Below are 16,134 nucleotides of genomic sequence, written 5' to 3'. Positions count from 1 at the left end.
TGTGTTGCTTATTTGTTGGACTATTGGAAAGAATTTGAAAGAAAACAGTGGAGCCCTGTTTCATAATGAGCTCCACTTCAAAAAGTACAGCCTAACTGTTTTTATTGACTCTCTACAAGCGATTGTCCTTCATGCAGCTGCATTTTTTAAACCCTCCAACAGCATTGGAAGAACAATTTGTGGTGTCTGTTCGATGAACGTTTCCACCCCACAAGAACGTTCAATAAAGTCAATATTATTTTGCTTTCCCACTTTGTCCAAAATCTGCAGAAATGACAGAGAAAAGTGTTGCAGTCGTACAAAGAGTTTCTGATCTGATGGGAATCTCAGTTATTGCCAATAGCTAATAAAGAAAGAAAAAAAACAGGAACTCAAACCAAGCGAGAATCAACAGAAATGTGGAGAAAATATGGATTGCGAAGGCTTGTACTGTTTACTCATTCTGTTTTAACAGCTAGGTTTGATTTTTGTTTTTTGCAGTTAATTTTGGTGCATTTTGCAGCAGTTTTGTGCCATCCTTGAATGTTATTTTTTTTAGATTTTTTTTATTATGTTTAAAAAAATGCATCATGTTAATGTTTGGTTCCAGCTCTTTAGTTTCTTGAGTTAAGATAATGGCTCTTTTAAATTTGATGTGCTAAAATATGTATGATTAACTCATTCACTGCCATTCACGAATCTTTTTGGAATTGAAAATATGATGTAGAGCGCCATTCCCAAACTTTGTTTTGGTTTTTCTTGTTTGGGTGCCGATAAAGCACTGGCCATTGCCTCTGGCAATGTTTTTTCCATTCCACAAGGGGGAAGTATTTCCCATTTTTTCCATGTTAACGCTATGTTCCAGCCTCAGCTGCTGTTAAAGCGCTATATAAACCAATATGTGTATTGCATTGTATTTTGGACAGCTGCCCTCATTTTAAGCTCATAAAACTCCAGACCCATATAATTTAGGAATTAACTCTTTTTTCTGATTAAAGAGGAGAGTCTAATTTTTCTTACACTGCATTGAATGATTATGTAGTCCTAAAACTCAATATTTTTGCACATGTCTGGCAGTGAATGAGTTACAATGTAAATATATTCAGAGCATAAATGCCTAACTTTGTACTTGGTATATTCATGGTTTAAACCGGGAGTGCACAATTAGAAACCTGATGTCAAGTGCTGACTGATTTTCGCTCTTTGCAGAACCACTACGACATAGTGATTGTTCTTACGTAACAACCAGAATACATTTAGTCCAACAAAATACTCCACACATGCAACTACACGCACACGCGCATGCACACGGGTAGATTAAGAACTCGGTTGATTTTATTCAATCAACCTATTGTGCCTCAATGCACTTTAAAAGCTAACTTCCTGTATGTTTGGATCAAACAGGAGACGCATGCTTGCATTTACTGGCCTCTCAGTCTGGGTCACAAAAGTGTACATTGCCACCTATTGGTGGTGCATCGCCATCTCTCCCCACAATCCATCTCTTCATCTCGCATCCCATCCCACACCGATGCATGGTGGCACTCGATGACTCCTTCACACTGAGTCACCATATGTTCTCTTTTTTTGAGGGCATAAAAAGGAGCGCGCACACACACACACACGTCTCAATATGCAAAAGGACTGACATGAGTGCAGAAATAATTTATGTGAATAAATATAAAAAAAAAAACAGTACAGTAAACCAGTTAGCACCAAATTTGAGCTAATCATAATATATATATATATATATATATATATATATATATATATATATATATATATATATATATATATATATATATATATATATATATATATATATATATTCCCAACATGTTCCCCATATTTCATTTACAATAATAAAACCATGTGGTCTTTGGTTTGCATTTCAATTCTTCAATTGAAAGTTTCTGAATGTTTTCAATAGTGCCACTATACCTCCCAAAGTTTTTACACACAGATTTGCAAGGTTTGTGCAGACAAATAAAGCCCAAAAGCCACACTCAACCTCAATGACCGCGACGTCAGAAACTGTTACTTCCTATGGGGGCTTGTGATAACCGAGAATCACTTTTAATCCAATCCCTTCAGATATGGTGGTGAAAATCAACCTTTACAGCACGAGCAACATTTGTGTGGGCTTTAAAAATATAAATAAAAAAATAAAACAATAAGTAAGGCGCTCGCTCTCCAAAGGCCTTCAACCCTCGCTGCTGGAGGATGATACTGAACGAGTACTACTGAACGAAGACGCCTACTCGACAGCAAACTCCTCGGTAGCAGTGAACTCGCACAGCGGATGCCATAACAACTGCATCTGCTCATTAAATTGTCATCTTTTGCAAGTTTTTGATTAACCAACAGATGAGAGGTGAAATAAGGGGGTAAAAATGATATGCTAAAACTTGTTTGACACTACAATAAAAGGGGCAAAGAGACATGATAAAGCCAGAAAATGAACTTTTATGGTCTGGCCTCATAATCACAATTATATTAGCAATTGAATTAATCTCACACAGCAACAATAAAAAAAAAAAATCACCAAGCTTATGCTTGTCATAAACTCAGCAATACTGATAAAATGAATCAATTTTCAAGCATAATTTAAGATAATCAAAGTTTCCATTTGTGGGTTCCATTGACAACTTATTATTATTAGCATTCTAATTTTTATTAACTCATTCACTGCCATTCACAAATTTATTCGATAATTGAAAATATAACGTAGAGTGCCATTCCCGAATTGGTTCGGGTTTTGTTTTTTTATTGTTTGGGTGCCTTTCCACAAGGGGGCAGGATTTCTCATTTTTTCATGTTAATGATTTGTTCCAGCTTCAACCAATATGTATGAATTGTCGCCCTCATTTCAAGCTCATATAACTCCAAACCCATATTTTAGGAATTAACTTTTTTTCTGATGAAAAAAAAGAGGCTAAGGTTTCTTACGTTGCATTGAATGTTTATGTAGTCCTAAAACTCAATAATCTGTTTGTCCTGGAATTCGAGTGACAATGACAAAAACCCTGGCACTGGAGTGGACACATTTTTGCACATCTTTGGCTGTGAATTAATTACTTGATGTTACGTTCATCTAAATGTGCTATAAAGATAAAAAAAAAAAAACAATATTAAAATAATTCAGACATGGTTCTCTGATGAATTGACACAGTCGAACGCAATCGGGTGCAAATGTGACTGGGACGAGGACTGACCCCTGTGGCGCCCCATCAATTGTTTTATACAAACCACAAAGTAGAGGTTACCCACTGGATGCTTACTTTAAGAAAAACTGTGTGTCTGTGAGCGTGTGTGTATTTTGGGGTGGGGGGTCAGCATAACATTACAAGCTGAATGAGACATGGAAGCAGTTCCTCAAGAAGACACAAATAGACACAAAAAGAAGACAACCCACTCCATCAGTGACTCCCGAAGACAAGCCGTGCTGTTTTATTCGGCCCAGAAGGCGCTGGCTGTCAGTCATTTAATTCGTTTCCATCTCTTCGCCCAGCGAAGGATGTAACGGAGGTGTCGTGCTCACATCCCCTGTTCATTTGCCGGGGACATCCCGGTGCGTGAGACTTTGCTGAATGGTTTTCAATTGCTGTCGGGAACCACTCGTCACGTTTCAGCTGCTGAATACGTACATACCATGTGTAATAAGAGCACTGATCCACAAAACGCTTTTTGTCATTGATGCACGGCCCGGAAAGCGTTAACTATTATTAACAGTGTCACATGGGCCCATGTAAATGAAGAATGGGATTAGTGAACAATAAATGATTGATCAACAGTATCTGTCAGTCGAGAAATTCTCGGTTCAAATCTTGGCTTAGACCGTCACATGTCTGACTTACCAAATTCAGAAAATCCTTTTGTGTCTAATAGTGACCTCAGAGCGCATAGCTTAAATTGAGAGTGAAAGGCCATTGGGCAAAAATACAGATTCCTCCTTAATTTGATGCGGAACTTCCTGTTCTGATGAGACCTACACTGTGGGCCTGTTTAAAAATAACCATACGGAATCTGTGACAAATGACCTCCTTCCACACACGCCTGGCACTCAGCACACTCAGGAACCTAAAATTGAGTATGTTTAATAGAAGATGAATGGCTTAAGTAATGAGAAAAGGTATTTATCATGCTATGCATATTAAGACAGCCAGCCATTTGCTCCAAGTCCTTAACAGTGGTGTACCGTCAAGGCCTGTAAAGCCTGCTCTGCTGGCCCAAAAATATCAGAGTCACAGACTGATGTAAATTATATTTTGTCCATGAATTCTTATTTAAAAATTCCAATATGTCTTTCAGTTTCCTTTCATTACTTTTTCCCTGTTGTGCTGCTTAGAGACGTATGTTTTTGTATTGAAGCATTTAACCAATCACATTTCAGCCATCGTTTATGACCACGGTCAGAAATCTACCTGGGTGCCTTCACAATCAGTTCTGCGGGCCCTGTCGCATCAAATGTGTCGATCAAACAGTTTCTCTAACTAATCAGATTTCGAGTCGCCAAAAAGGGTACCAACGCCTTCTGGAAGGCTCTGGTGAATGTCAGAGTTTTAGCAAACTATGATTGGCTAGTCACAAGCCAAGCATAATTTGCGAAAACCGCTCTGATCACAAGCCGCTCGTGACAAGAGCATACCGGCCAGACCTAGCATACTGTATGGGGAGTGAGTTGCATACGCTAATATATTATTTGATTTAATAGCAGTTTTGTCAACCCACAATGGCTGAAGGAGGAGAAGAAATGGATTTGGTTGGAGATTTACTGTTAAAGCCATTTTCAAGATGGACCTTTCAAGAAACAATGGACATCATTAAAAAAAGGTCGGCTAGTTATTTCCATGGCTAATGGTACCCTCTAGTGGACTTCTAGTAAATCACACCACCCTTTTCAGTCTGGATTGATTCAGATGTAGCACTACTGAATGCCTAGCATTGAAATCCACGGCCCGCAACTGGTTCTTAAGATTAGAAAACACAATCGCTGGTAAAAATGGAACATATCCAGCCATTGCATTACTTTTTATACACCGAATAATCTCCGGAAGCATCGTTATTTTGGTACTACCATTAACAACAAGACAATGGGATACCAGAAAGTGTTACGTGGGCACATTGGTTCACGTGCCTGCCGGACATTGTCAATCAAACTGAAGACTGAGTGTATGTCAACAAGGAGCAATGAAGAAAACCAAATCATTCCAAACCGACTTACCCGCATTGTGTGGACATGAGATGTGCATGTACACAGACACTCCTGACATTATGGTAAAATCATGAAAGAAGAAGAAAAAAAAAATAGACATTCATAGCTAGGATTAGCACAGTGGAGGGGAGAAGGAATCCCACGGTGGGTGACAGGGAAAGCCAATCTGTACCTAGAGAGGAGCCGTGGCTATTAAGCAGCTTGCTGTGACCTCAACATAGAGATTACTGTGCAGATACAGAGTGACGTTGTGCGGATGTGTTCGTCTATTAATCCACATAACATGGACCTAAGAAAACCGCGGGCGGCAACACTATTATAACATGTAGTATTTAATAAAAGGAAGGGGGCACGCTGAGCCACAACACATCGTCATATCACCTGGTCACTGACGACCAGACGTGGTCACTGTGATTTTGGAATTTGACGTGCAGTCATGGGGAAGACAACTGAAGAGCCATGAGATACCAAATTTGCCAGAGTCAACCAGAAAAACAGAAGATATGGTATTTTCCGGTACATAAGGTAGCCAAATATATACAGTAAAGTCTCGTTATATCGATATCGGATATATCGATAGTCCCGGTTATATCGATACTATTTCTATGCACGCACGGAGAAAATTACATGCAAACATATATATATATATATATATATATATATATATATATATATATATATATATATATATATATATATATATATATATATATATATATATATACGTAGTGTGTTTTATTATTTTTAGTGGAGCATTAGTGGAGCATTAGCCAATACAGATACAGATGTGAAAATTGTTTTTCTAATCCCAGTCACAGGGCCCGTCATCACAGAAACTCCCAACGGAGAGTCGTAACTCTAGCGACATGACAAGTAAATATGTTGCTTTTCCAGCTGAGGACCCGGCAGTAACTCACTTACGCGTGACGATACTTGTTGCAATCTTTATTATAACTGAGACGTGTGATTAATCCACGTCCCTTGCGTCCACATGACTCCTCATCTTGCTGCAGTCAACACCCAACGCCAAGACAGAGAATCAGGAAATGATACTACTTAAAGTTCTGAAAGGATTTACAGAATGTTTAAATGAATGCGTCATTTTTTTTTCTGTCCAAGTTAATTAAATCAGAAGGTAATCATGTATGACTGAGTAATCTCTCATGCAATACAATGTACGGATCAGTAATAGCAGTCAGTGGAGCGCAAATTTTGGCGAAAGGCAGTTCAATACATATTGAATCGGGATGAATTTGAACACCGGAGTGAGAGCTTAGGAAGATTTATCCTCCAGAAGCTTTTTGTTCGAGGAAATAATATATACAAATCAAATCAGATCCTAATCTTTTATTTTATAACTAAACCAGAACACAAATCGGTTGGTTTTGAACAAGAGATAAAAATTCTTAAATTGGAACCCAAATTGGCTGGTTACCCTAGCAACAGTGTCCTAAAATGTATGCTCAGTCAAATACGGAAGCTGATTTAAAACGAAACACTCAAAGATCTTAAGATGACCAAATAAAGCAACATGCTTCACGCCGTTACGCGAACTCGATTAGCAACGTCACCGGCTTCCGTTGTTGCCGGAGGCCACACAGCGAGCGTCACGGATACAATTAAAGTGCAGCAGTGGGTGGATTTGCATGATCTAGCTGAAAGCAACATCTAAAATAATCCCTTTTGTGCTCACAGTATGAGTAAGATTGATTTTTTTCCCTCTGCACATTAATTAAACAGCATTTTTCATGGCGGCACACTGACTGTCATAATCCCTTTCTTCATTGGAACACAAGAGGGAGCAAAATGTGGCATTAATATAAGCGGCAAATAAAATGTAGTCGTGAAAAAATATTTTTCCTGTTCTTATTTGCAGAAGGATGTGCACCAAATAAAATGGATTATGGCTTCCGTTTATCAGCATTTATTTGAAGACGAAGGCCACACTGCTGGCTTTGACTTGTTTATACAAAGAGCTCATACTAAAAATACGAAAACTGTGAAATGGAGAGCGTCACCCAATAAAGGAGTGACGAAGATATGCATGTGCGTCATTTCTATTTTCAGAAAAGGCACCAGAAAAATGGTCAATTTCGAACAGACAGGACGGCAGAAAAAATCATTGACACCGCCATACCCACTCTCGAGGACTTGCACATTGCAAGAATCAAGACAAAGGCACTGAAAATCTTTTTGGACCCTCTGCACCCTGCTCACCACCTTCTCCAGGGACTCCCCTGAGGCAGGGACTACCGATCCATGCTCACCAAATAAAATCTCTACTCTACTCTCTACGCTGGATACTTTGCACATTGTTTCACAGTTGTTCCTGAGAGGTACCACTTATACTCAGAATTCGATTAGATTAGATTAGCTTTTATTAGTGTCCTCTCTACTTATTTGTCATGTCTTTTTTATGATGATAGTAGTGCAGCGAGTTCTACACATTCCTTGTGTGTTCTACATAATTGGCCAATAAAGATGATTTTGATTCTGATTCTGAACAGTCTGCGCCACATGCAAGACTTTAGTCTTCGTGGTCACGAAATGTCCCAGATGCTTTCAGAATCATAAAACTAGACTTATAAAACTTGGAAACAAGTCCAAAGCTATTTGGTGGGGGGAGGGAGGTACATTTGAGTCCATCCCAAATTTCCAGGCTTGCAACAGCCACCATATGCATACACAGTTGATATGAGGTGAGCAACCGGGAGTTGTCGCGATGACGATGGAATGCAAAGAAGACAGATTGACACGTTCGAACGAAAGAAGCAGATAGCTGAACTGCGTCTTTCTAGCATAGGTGAACTTGGAACAATAGCGCTGTAGAAGGACGATAAGGGATACTCTGGTGAGGAGTATCAATGAACACTAGCTTGTGAACAGATTGATGGATGGACGAACGGATGGATGGGTGGACAGAAAGATGCACCAGCCAAAGAAAAATGAATTAGAGAGAAAGAATGAGCACAAGGTTAGCGTGCCAACAAGATAAGTGAAAACGGCTCAGGGAAGAAAGTGAATGATAAGTGAAACTACATTTGATAAGGGCGAAGACTAGCATAAGACGGCGGGGTTTGCATTCGTGCCACGTAAGGTCCAACAGAGGATGCTGTTTTTTTTGGTGTGTGTGTGTATGAATTTCATAATTAAGACTGAGTAATAATTAGTCACAGTCGGCTCAGGGGCAACGTGAAGTTAGTTCGTCGTTTGTCCGCCATAGTTCTCGAAACTATGCCTCGCAACTAGCACCAGCCTCCGCGTGTGCAGGTGAAAGCAAACAAACCCGATATTAAACCCACCAAAATGTCATCCGAGCAGAAATAAGTCTTTTGTTGAACATAAAGGCTGCATTGTCCAACATGAGAACTACGGTGGCCCATGAGGTCAAAAAAGGCTCATTATCGGTGGCCTCATCCTGTTCCGCGACAGGGGTCCCGACCTAATTGTCTTTCTGTAAAGCACCACAATGTACTTTAATTAGCAATCATAAACAGCTACAGCACTGTTGCTCATAAAAAAGCAAATACACTCTTTCTACCCATCATGCTTTGCACATTTGAAATTACCACAGGAGTCCACACGTATTCTGTATCAATTTCCCTCCGGTCGCCCGCAATGTGCTGACGTTGCTTGGGCAAGTACTTGCTCCGAGGGGAACTTTCATGCCAATGTTGACTTGACAAATTTCATATGAGCATGTATGACCACGTGCCTGACACTCAACTCAAACAAAGCATTTCTTTTTTGCCATGCTAAGCGCGGGGGAGCTCTCATCACACAAACTCTTTGGTCATAAAAATAGACCCCGCGGAAATGACTTGCGAGCAATTTAAGATCGCACTGCAAGGCGATTTAAGCAAATTGCTGAAAACCGGGGCCACATATTCGATGCCTTTACGATGACTTGACAAGTTTACTCTTGCAATGGATTTTCTTTCTCATGAAGGAAAGGTTTATGAAAATAAATCTAATATTCAACCAACGCAGTTGATGACATCGGCCAGCAAAACAGTCTTCATATTTTAATACAGGCAATTTTTTTGTGAACTGCCCTTGTACAATTTTATCTCATGCTGTGGTCTAGCAATTTGCTGCAGACACTTTTTTTGTGTAATGAAAATGTAATTAAAAGTCAGGACATGCACAGAAATCGAATTATTTTGCTTGGGCCTAGTGATGCTTTTAACCCTCGGAAGAGCTTGGACAGGTGCAGCGGTGTTTAAATAAAATAATTGAAAAAAGCACAAGCTTGCTTCTTAGCAATTGAAATCTTGTCTAAGTATCATTGAGGCAGACACTAAAGAATGACCTGTAAATTTTAAAGCACTCTGGCTGAGAGCATCAGCTGTATGCCGACGGGTGCACTGGCACGGAAAGAAATGTTGGACTCAAGAAGCTCTCGTTGTTTCAAGAAAAATACATAATGACAAATAAAATATCTTTTGTAATATTTTGGCACCAAAATGTCCTGTTTTGGGGCACATTTCATATAAGATGAGCGTTGTAGTTTCCATACATGCTCAGAATATATTGCTATGTTTCAAGCAAAATAGTCACACCCAAACACAAATCACAAAATATATTTTATTATTATTTTGTCTATACTTTGCAGCAAGGCGCCTTTAATGCGTAGCCACATAAATTGGGCTGTTTAACAAGGTGGATGGCCCGAGGTGTTGGACATAAATCTTACTCCTGCCACACGGGTTTGATGTGCGGGGCCCATGGAGGTCACTCACACCATTAATATGAGCATTCGCAATCGCAGTCGAAGAAATGTCACAGGTGGAGGAAGTGCCATGAAAGCACAAGGAGGGGAGGGGACAGAACTGTCGGACATGACAATGCTCTTGGCCTGGAGTTCACTGTGATGAATAAGGAGTCTATCACCCTTTGATTTACCTTTTCGTTTTTCCCCCTTCAAGGAAATCATATATTTCTTAAAAGAGGACGGACATTGAATGATTTTATTTTATGATTAATTGCTATTAGTTGTTTATGTGATTGACATTTGAAACATAAAAATAAACCCACAATTATATAATTATATAAATAGGATGGTTGGAACATATTTATTTATTTATTTAATCATTTATTTATTATTTATTAGTTTAGGTAATTATTTATTTGTTTGATTTTGGGAATACAAGTAAACTTTTTGATTTTTTTGTATCTTCTAAATGTGGCCTTTTTTCCCCAAGCACACTGAGTTTTGTCGCGATATGCAAGAGGTGGTGGTGGTATACATCTCACATATGCAGGCAGGAGGGAGAAGCAGAGTGTATTTGACAAATTATATTATTTAAAGTCATTAAGAACAAAATCTAAAAACAAAGTCATCAAAAACAAATAGGTACAAAGTAGCAAACAAAACCATGGGTAAAATCAGACAAGATGAAACAAACCTGACAGGGTGAAACAAACAATGACCCGACGCTGAATGGTTGGGATGGTAGTCCTTTTAACTGTCACAGTTTAAAATGACCAACACATGGGCGGGTACAGACGGGGCCTTACAGTGCCACCGGTTAGAGGCCAACTGAAACGTGACAGGTTTTTGTAATAATAAAAAATTAACATGGTAGAATGTGATATGTGATGTGCGTGAACAAAAAAGGCCAGGCATTTTTTAAAGAGGCTTCAAAAATACCTTTCGGAGCAATTTGGCAATTCCCACCAAGTGGTGAAGGTTAACAGAGTTGTCCTAACAGTCCATATTTGTGAATGCAACTTCTTTCGAATATTTTTAGCTCCCAATGATCCCAAAGAGGAAAGGTGGTAACATAATACTAATACTGCTCAATAATGTGACTGATTGGCCCCTGACAGGGAAAAAAAAGGCTGCTATAGGAAGTAATGAGGATGCCATTATTGCCCTGGAAACACCCAACTCCCAAAGTGTAAAAATGTGGGATGGCGTCAATATTATTTTCCATCTTTACAAGCCCACTTGATACTTTAGTGCACTGACTTCATGTATTGTCACAAGTCCCATCCGCAAAGGTGTTTACACACCAGCCCACCAGGGCTTTCAGCCCTCCGCAAACATTCCATCCAATCGACCGCAGTACGTCGTCCGCCTTGCTCCAGTCACAAGGGAACTGACACCGAACAGCACACAAAGCTACGTCTATTGTTTGCGGCACAATTACAGTACATCCAGCACAGCCACCTCAGCCGTCATCACACCTTATTACCCGCCTATAAGCTCCAGTGACCACCTCTTGCTTGCCGTCGCGCTCTCACACCTTCCATCAATCATGCTCAAGCAGCTGTGGAGCTCGAATGAGAGGCCACTTTAGCAATTGAGAAGCTTTGGATACGAGCTAATGCAGCCGAAAATATGTGATTATTTTAAGTCTCCGTGGTGCGCCAACACAAATGTGTACAAAGTAGAGATGTAATTCCCGCGAGATAAAGGCTCACTTAAGATATGCACTTTTCACTCATTGCCCAGGCGGGCGCACGCATGGCTACACAATAAGTGAGGAAAAACTACCCAACATCGCACCAGCATTCATCTTCATTTGACATTTAACCTTGCATGTGTCTGTCGAAGCATAGATGATGGGCGAGAGCGACAATCTACAGGGCCATTGTGCACTGGGAATATGTGTTAGTCGGGTTTATTCTCATCGACAGTGCTGGCAGACTGGTATGTCCATTTGTGTTTGGGATTCTAAGCGTCTCCCAGTGCGTCACCAGCAGGTCAACCACAGCTTTGATACAACAAGCACTAATATTTCATTTCCTTTCGCCGTCCAGGCTACTTGGGAACAGTAATTAGGAATCTTCCTTAAAGGGAGCTTCAGGTGCAGAATCTGATTATCTTTACGGTACATGGAGGTCATCTTTATTCCGATGAAACTTCTAAGGTTGAAGACTGCAGATTCCAGTATGTTGATTAGCCTATTTTGGGGAGTGAAATCATTCCATAAATGAAATTAAGGATATTGAAAAAAATCTATTCCTGGGTTGAACAATTGCCTTCATGAAACAATTTCAGTCTCTTAATCCATCCATCCATCTTCTGCCGCTTATCCAGGGTCAGGTCGCGGGGGCAGCAGCTTCAATAGGTAAGCCCAGACTTCCCTCTCTAGCCACTTCTTCCAGCTTGTCCTGGCGGATCCCGAGGCGTTCCCAGGCCATCTGGGAGACATAGTCTCTCCAGAGTGTCCTGTGTCGTCCCTGGGGTCTCCTGCCAGTGGGGCATGCTCGGAACACCTCACCAGGGAGGCGTCAAGGGGGCTTCCTAAACAGATGCCCGAGCCACCTCATCTGGCTCCTTTCTATGAGGAGGGGAAGCGGCTCGAATTTGAGCCCCTCGTGGCCGCTTGTATCCAGGATCTCGTTCTTTCGGTCACAACCCATAGCTCATGACCATAGTTAAGGGTTGGGACGTAGACCGACCGGTAAATTGAGAGCTTCGCTTTTTGGCTCAGCTCCTTCATCACCACGACAGATCGGTACAAAGTCCGCATCACAGCAGACGCCGCACCGATCCGCCTGTCGATCTCTCGCTCCCTCGTACCCTCATTCGTGAACAAGACTCCCAGATACTTAAACTCCTCCACTTGAGGCAAGATCTCCTCCCCGACCCGGAAGGGGCACTCCACCCGTTTAGTCTCTTAACAAACTATTAAATGTAGTTCATGGTGGGGCTAGTATTTGTGACTTAAAAATGGCATGATTATGTGAAACTTGCTGAACTGAGGTCGCGCATCACTCACAATGCCAATCTTCTGCTACGTCCATTGCACCTGAAAACAAAATTCTCCTTTCTGTGGTAATCAACCTGAATTCTATCTAATGAAAGTCAACTGAAGTCATGATTGTCTTATAGCCTTGCCAAAAAACTAATTCACACAATCAGTTAGCGCCTTTGCCGGTAATGTGAAATCAAAGTCAGAGTAAAATTCAAATTAAATGCAGTACTGATTCTTGTTGAAGTTCCTGGTTCACTTTCACAAGAACCTTCCGCAATAATTTACGCAATTGAACCAGTATTGCGACATTTGAGAATGCGTTGTAGTTAGCACTTAATGCTAATTTTTTTAACTTTTGGTATGTGAGAGGAAGCCTCAAAGTCAAGAGACCTGTTGTTCAGATTACAGCCAAGTCCTTTCGGATGTGTCCATAGCTGCGGATGACTATTGCTTGGCTAGCACTAAATTCAGAATTTGTGGGGTTTTGCCCAAAGTCAGCAAGAACCGGGAAAGAAAAAGGATGGATGGAAATAAAACCACTTTACACCGTCACATAGGAGGGAAAGTTACTGAATAATCATCCCCCACAAAAGATATGTTGTGTATGTGCTTTGAAACTCTACAGATTTTTTTAAAGTCACAGCTTCTCTTTTTCACACGTTGAAACAAAAGCACCCCCACACCTCCAGAAATAGAGACAGCAACAGTCTCTGCGATTTTTTTATTTGATTTTTTTTCTCTACTTCGTCAACCCACATGTTGCCAATGTCACCTTTTCCTGGTGTTTCATTAACTTCTGCTAACAATCTCGAAGCACCTCTCACCCCATTCCCTCACCGAGCTCTTCCTGTCACGCTCTGGCTGTATTTCTCAGATCAGAGGGATGTTTGAAGGGAACTGTCACGGTGTATAATTGTTGCAGTTAATGATGCTACACTGCAATCTTTCTCATAGGGAAGAAATTTTATGATCCATTAATGTCAGCCCGACAAAGGGAGGACCGTATGGGAAAAGCAGATACATTGCATTGGAGTTGAATCATTCTGCAAGTGTCGGTCGAGGTGCAATTATAAGATTCATTTGATCTCAGAGTGATAGTAGGTTACAAAAAAAAAATGAATATACATTTCCGTGTCAAAATTGAACGGGAAGCGATTTTATTCCATCATCTTTGGAAAAATCATAATGTCTGTCGCAAATGTCACGTGGATCTGTCACGTGGAAGTGTGGACAAGAATAAGACAAAGAAAAATTTGGGTAATATAAAGTTTTTTTTTTTAACTAGGCAAGCAGTACATTCTCAAACTGTCTCGGAAAAAAGCGAAAAACAACAAAGACGGGAGAAAGAAGATGCTATGGCGGTGTAAGGGAAACGGAAGCACGAGAAGAAGGCTCTGAAGAGGGATAAGAATTCAGTTTGCTCTGAGGAGCACTTTGGAAGAAGAACAGGAGAAAATATGCATTGGTGCTGTGGAGGAAGACAAGAACCGGGTTGAATAGATGAAAAAGAAACAAAGAAGACTCAAGTTTCCTGTGTACTATGCTTTCCCCTTCTCATTCTTTGAAGAACGTGAAAGAAAAAAAAGATAAAGACCAAGACGCCGTAAAAGAAGGTGTTACCAGATTCAAAGTTCCTTTGGGGAAAAAGACTATAAAAAAAGAACAAGATTAAGAAGAATAAGACAATGCGGCTTTTGTTGTGAGGTTCTATGCTTGCGGCTTACGCAGGAAAAGAAGAAATAAAAAGTTGAAAGGTTAACTGTAAACTAATAGGAAGGCCCATGTCACAAATGTTCTCTTTTTTGGGACTTTTGGCTCAAAATGTCTTGGGAGAAAGTAAATAAGAGGGCCTATCTTGAACGTTCATTTTCAGGCTCCACCGTGTGGCCGGAATGTCGTGAGAAAAAGAGGAAAGAAGGGTTGAGTGTCAAAGCCAAAGACGCCTTTGGTTCTGTGAACTCCATTGGTAGAGCGCATAAGCCAAAGTATCTTTGGAGAAAACGATGAAGATGAAAAGTAAAAAAAGAACAAGACGATAACAGAGAAGACTAAAAAAATAGGTATTAAGTTTGCGATTGAGTCTTGACGACATCCACGTCCAAGTTAAACAAGGCACCGCAAAGGAAGAGGAGGACGACAAATGTTTTTCATCAATCTCTGGCAATGTACCAGACTCAAAGAATCTCAAAAGAGAGAAAAATAAATAAATCAAAACAAAGAAACCAAATGGTCGAAAGCGAGAGGAGAACATGAAGTGGCATGCAAAGAAGCATAACAAGAACAAAGTATTTGATTTTTCTGTGCTATGCTGTCACTCAATACTGACAACATAGCGATTCCACTATTGGTCCGGTGTGTTGGTTCTACTACTACAAGTATTAGTCATGTAATTAAAATAAGATTAAGATGATGTTCTTGTTAGAAAGTTTGTGTTGCTTTTGTTAGATTTATTTGTGTTTGTGTAAAAAAAAGGTCAGCTTCATTTGAGTTGGAGTGATATTTTTCAATACTTTTCAAGAAACTAAATTTGAAAGAAGCCTCGAATTGGGAAAACCTTTGCGGGGACATTAAAAACAGACTTGAATTGGGATGTGATTCAAAGCATTTTGCAGGGGAGTGAACAAAAAACAAGAGAATACACTATTTTGCTCTGAACTATCCTGGCATCATATTCTAAAAGTGAAAATGGTGGCATAGAGCGTAGAAGAAGTTTGCTCCAAAAAGACGAAAATAGTGAACAATTAGAAAAACCAACTAATTTACACTTGTGCCCACATCACAGGCTCCAAAAAAACATAATAGAAGGTCTGGTCTTTAATTTACTCCCTATCTGGCACCCCTGAGTCAATTCTGGTAGTATCTGAATGCTGCTGCTCGCCTCTTGACAGGTACTCGTAACAGGAAGCATACAACTCCTACTTCACAAGATCTTATTTGTCGTCAAATCTTTAAATGGCCTCACTCCTCCTGACCTCTCTGAACTCATCCACCTCCACCTTCACCTTCCATCCACCTTCCCAACGCCTCAAGTCTGCTGACCAGCCATAATAATAATAATAATAATAATAATAATAATAATAATACATTTCATTTCTAAGCGCCTTTAAAAACTCAAGGTCACTTTACAGTCACAGGATCAGTTTTTCTGTGGGTGTGCAGGTGCAGCCAGACACGCCAGTGTTCGCTCAACCCGGAAGTAACTCAAATCGATATAAAGATAGCTAGCTAGCC

This window comes from Hippocampus bargibanti, linkage group LG16, assembly GCF_051943395.1.
Source record: "Hippocampus bargibanti isolate YZ-2025 linkage group LG16, ASM5194339v1, whole genome shotgun sequence".
Lineage (NCBI taxonomy): Eukaryota > Metazoa > Chordata > Actinopteri > Syngnathiformes > Syngnathidae > Hippocampus > Hippocampus bargibanti.
Note: the sequence above shows the minus strand (reverse complement) of the source record.